Source organism: Sorex araneus, chromosome 2 (assembly GCF_027595985.1).
Source record: "Sorex araneus isolate mSorAra2 chromosome 2, mSorAra2.pri, whole genome shotgun sequence".
NCBI lineage: Eukaryota > Metazoa > Chordata > Mammalia > Eulipotyphla > Soricidae > Sorex > Sorex araneus.
Window position 1 is genome coordinate 197119315 of NC_073303.1, and position 5189 is coordinate 197124503.

Here is a 5189-nt window from a genome sequence, read left to right on the forward strand (position 1 = left end):
ATTCTTCTTGCTGCAATTTTTTACAGCCGGGGTAAAACAAACAAAAAGAACCTATTTTTGCTACTGATAGACCAATGACTCAATTCCACTTCATCATGAACAATCTCTGCGGAGAGACCAAGCCCCGTGGAAACTCCAGGGACACACTGGAATTCAGGCCGAGAACTCTGGGGTCGTCTCAGGGCATCCTCCTCCCCACCCCCAAGTACTTCCGAAAGCCGCAGAGGCCTTGCCCTCTTCATTCTTCACTGTAGTTTAGCTTGTTTGTTCATATCAGCATTAATCTTTACGGTCCTGATGTACCGTCACTTCCTGACCACTGTGTCCAGGAACCGCCACCATCCTTACATTACTTCCTGTCCACCTCATGAACTCCCCCCAAAACACATACATGCAGATGACATCCCCCAACACTGTTCGGTAACCTGACTTTTGTGATTGGGGGCCAAGGGTCTGACACTATCTTTTCTCTTGATTTCCTTCTCTTTGTACCCCAGACCATCCGGTGTTTGTCCTCCTCCCTGTGACCTCTCAACTCGAGGCCGTTGTCTCCAGCTCTGTCTGCGTTGCAGCAAGCGGCAAGCTTTGATCCCTCCCTGGTGCTGCACAGCACTGCACTGTGTCTCCACCACAGTCCTTCATTCATCCATCTTTGGCCGTTTGGGCTGTGTCCTCCGATGGCTCTCGGCCCTGCCATGATCACAGGCGTGCGTGCATCTTTCCTGGCGCATCTTTTTGGGTTTGGGTGCTAGATGTCAGAGTGGGCCCTCGGGCAGCTCTCGCCCGACGCTGCTGGAGAGATGGCACGCGTCCTTATCAGAGATGCGGTCAGAAGCCCCAGATACGAGAGTGAAGGGCGCCTGGCTGCACTGATCTATCCCAGCCAGCTCTGTCCATCCCTGAAACTGCAAATGGACGCTGGCTCAGGGCCAGCCTGTTGGGCTCCCAGATGGCCATTTGCAACACCAAAGGGCAACGCTGCTCTCCTTGTCTCTCCGGAAAGCGGGAGTCCGTGAGTGGTGCTGCTCTGTCACAAACCTGAGAAACTTCCACACGCAAGATCCTGGCTGAGGATGCAGAACTCGCCAGAACCCCCCCCATCACTTTCCATTCTTGGGGTCACTTCCAGAAGGAGGCCCTGGCATCGGCACTGATGGATCTTGCCCCCCTAGGGGACCCACTAGGGTCAGGAATATCAAGTTCTGGCGGCCACCTAAAATATAGATACGACACTCTTTACTTTCGCTTATTTGCAGCGCCAGAGATGGAACCCCAGGTCTCTCGTATGTGCTACCACTGCCTTCCCAGCCCCACTTTCTCTCTTTTTTTTTTTTTTTTGGTTTTTGGGTCACACCTGGTGATGCTCAGGGGTTACTCCTGGCTCTGCACTCAGGAGTTACCACTGACGGTGCTCAGGGGACCATATGGGATGCTGGGAATCGAACCTGAGTCGGCCGTGTGCAAGGCAAACACCCTACCCACTGTGCTATCGCTCCAGCCCCCACTTTCTCTCTTACTGGCAGGGAGAGGGAAACACCTGGCAGCACTTGGGGATAGCAGGGGATAGAACCTGGGTCATCCACATGCAAGGAAGAGCTTTACCCACTGTCCTTTCTCTTCGGCCCAGCTTTTTTTTTAAAAACTTTTTTAAAGGAGTATGGAGTGATCTGGACCATATCTAGCATACTCAGGGCATGCTCCTGGCCCAGTGCTCAGGGATCACTCCTAGAGGTGCTCAGGGGATTGTATGCATTGCCGAGGAACAAACCATGTAGACCTATGCCCACCCTCTGAGTCACATCCCCAACCCAGGAGAACTTCCTGTGGGTTACAACGCAGTCATCAGGGTGCTGAAATATTAGATGCGGGGGATGGAGGTGGCACCTGAGAGGGTGTCTAGTGGGTGCAGGGTAAATAAACTGCTGCAAGGGAGGGTGGGAGCTGGGCTAGGATCCTTCTCAGGAAGCATCAACAGTTGGCCAGAGCTACAGAACAGTGGGTAGGGCGTTTGCTTCCTTGCACACGGCCAGCCCGAGCTCCAGCCCTGGCATCCATATGGCCCCCCAGGCTCACCATGAGTGACCCCTGAGCACAGAGCCAGGAGTAAACCCTGAGTTTGAGTTCCGATTTGTGTAACCCAAAAGCAAAAAAAAAAAAAAAAAAAAAAAGGAAATACTACTAAGATTGACTTCCTGTTGGCATCAGACTCAGTGGGAGAAGGGAGATTTGCAAATCAGTCTCTCTGGGGTAAGGGGCTTTGAATTTGGGGGACAGACAACCTGAGTCAAGTGGGCCTGCTCCTTTTTTAGCACTCTGAAAAGGGCGGGGCGATGGTTGTGTCATATCCAGTGATGCTCAAGGGAACATGTGACCACATGTAAGGCAAGCATGGACTATGTTGTAAGATGTCTCCAGCCCCCGACAAGGACGTGAGGGAATTCCCCCCCCCCAGGCTTGAACAGAAAAGAGCTGCGTGGGGAGGTCCCTGCGAGGGGGAGGAACAAATCCCATGGGCTTTACTGACTCCCCAGACTCTGGCTTCATTGGCTCTGCCCTAGAAAACTACATAAAGGAAACCACGGGGCCTTAGGGTGGGCAGAAACGGGAACATTCGTTCTTCCAACATGATTTCCTTTCCTTGGTTATGAAAGATATGCAAAGAGACAGTACAGGGCTGGAGCGAAAGCACAGCGGGTAGGGCGTTTGCCTTGCACGAGGCTGACCCGGGTTCGATTCCCAACATCCCATATGGTCCCCTGAGCACTACCGGGGTAATTCCTGAGTGCACAGCCAGTAGTGATCCCTGAGCATCGCCAGGTGTGACCCCCCCCCAAACAAAAAAACAAAAAAACAAAGTGACAGTACAGGGGTTAAGGCGCTCACCTTGTACAGAGTCAAGCTGGGTTCCATCCCCAGCACCACAGAGGGTCCCCCAAACAATGCCAGTAGTGACCCAAGCATCAGGACCAAGCACCATCGGTCTGTGGTGTGTGTATGTGTGTGTATGTGTTGTGTATTTGCCCACACGCAAACTAGGGGGATACAAGAGCAAATTACAAAAAAAAAAAATTAAAACTAAGGGCTTATCACCACCCCTACTACCTCTCCTTAATATTTTGGTTGTTGTTCTTGTTTATTTTATTTTTCTTGCCTTTTGGGTCACACCTGGCAATGCACAGGGGTTACTCCTGGCTCTGCACTCAGGAATTACTCCTTGCAGTGCTCAGGGGACCATATGGAATGCTGGGAATTGAACCCAGGTCAGCTGCATGCAAGGCAAATGCCCTACCTGTTGTGCTATCGCTCCAGCCCCTTTTATGCATCATTTTTGCCAGAATTCTGACTTGCATATTACTAATCTTACAGAGACTATAAGCATGTCTCTATGCCTTTAAAAATCTGGGCAGCGCGTCCGGAGCCATAGTCTAGCGGGTAGGGTGTTTGCCTTGCACACCTGACCCCATTCCATCTATGGCATCCCATATGGTCCCCCAAGCACCGTCAGGAGTAATTCCTGACTGCAGAGCCAGGAGTAACCCCTGAGCATTGATTCGGGTGTGTCCCAAAAAGACATAAATATATATATGATATATAGAGATATAAGTATCTCTCTATCTATATCTATATCTATCTATATATGTAGAGAGAGAGAGAGATCCGGGCAGGATGTGGTGGTGAGAGGTATTGCTTTAAGAGGCGCCTGAATTGGAGCCTGGGCTACCACAGGACCCCCAGCACCACCTGGTGTGGCCCTGAAGACCCCCATTGCTAAACCCTGCACAGCACAGCATACTGGGTACACCCAGCCCTTCTAAATGATGCTGGCGAACCCCTTATCACATCCCCCCAAAAAATCTCACTCAAAATACAATTTCAATAGCCGCGAGGTCCTTCAATACACATTTGCCACTTAAACGCCAATTTCAAGAGCTCTCGGGAAAGGGGAGCACGGAAGGAGTTTCCGTGGGAACCTCTGGGGCGCCAATTCGCTCCCTCCAAAGCCCCTTCAGCCTGTCCAACAAAGGTCCATCTGAGCCCAGGACGACACGCCCCCGCCCCCATCCCTGCCCCCTCTTTAGTTCTCTCCCCACTCATTTATGTCGTCACTGGGGAGATCAGAATCAAATTCTTCTCTGGGGCATGGAAATGACTCACTGACTGTGCTCCGAGGTCGCCAGCAGCCCCCTCAACGGCCCCGCAGCCCCCGCTTCCGGCCTCCAGTGCCAACTCTCCGCCCCCTCCAGAAGCCCCACCCCTTTGACCGTAGACCACGCCCTCAACACATAAGCCCCTCCCCTTAGGCATTTAGCCCCGCCCCAGATTCTCCCCGTAACCACTCAGCCGCTCTCCTTTACCCAGGCGACGCCCCCCGCCCCTGCGGCCCACTCTGCCTCTCTCCGCCACACCTCCACCGCCAGCCCCACCCTTCCGCTCCTCCAGCCCACCCCTGCGTCCCCTCCGCCCCACCCCTCCACCACCCGCAGCCCCACAGTACGCTCTAAGGTTACTTCCTCCAACATTATTTCACAGCCGGAAAATGGTCTGGGCCCCTGGCCAGAGTTTGGGATTTTCTCGCTTTCCCTCGGTGCCCACCACGCCCAACCCCGCTCCCCGCTTCCCCCTGCTCTTTCGAGCCACACAATCCCCTTAAAAGGTGATCTCAAACAATCTCAGACGTCCCCGCGACGTTAAGGGGGCAAAGTCTGTATACTCGAGAAGAACTCTTGGATGGCGCGTCCCCAGGCGTGGCCGAGGCTCCGGCAGAGGCGCGGGTGGGGCTGGACGCGGCGTGCACGCGCCCCACTTAGGCCTCGGCGGGGGCCTTCCCGGAGGGTCACAAGCCTCACCACCGCCCACGGTCCCGCTGCGCCTCTCCCGCGAGCCCGGGGCGTTCGAGGCCACGTGCACCCACCGCGGTTCGGGCCTAAACAGTGGGCGCGGTGAGAGCAAACCAGCTCCCAGGAAAGTCCCTACCAGGGCCTTGGCTCCATGAGGGGGCGTGGTCAGCGAGCGGACTCTGAGGAGGGGCGTGGTTATGGCGGGTCGGGCTCTGGGAAAGCCCGCGAGGGGCGGGACGGGCTCTGAAGGGGCGTGGCTATGGCGGGACGAACGCTGGGAAAGGGCGGGATGGGCACTGGGAGGGGGCGTGTCCAGGGCGGGCTCTGGGAGGGGCGGGGCTAGGGGCGGGG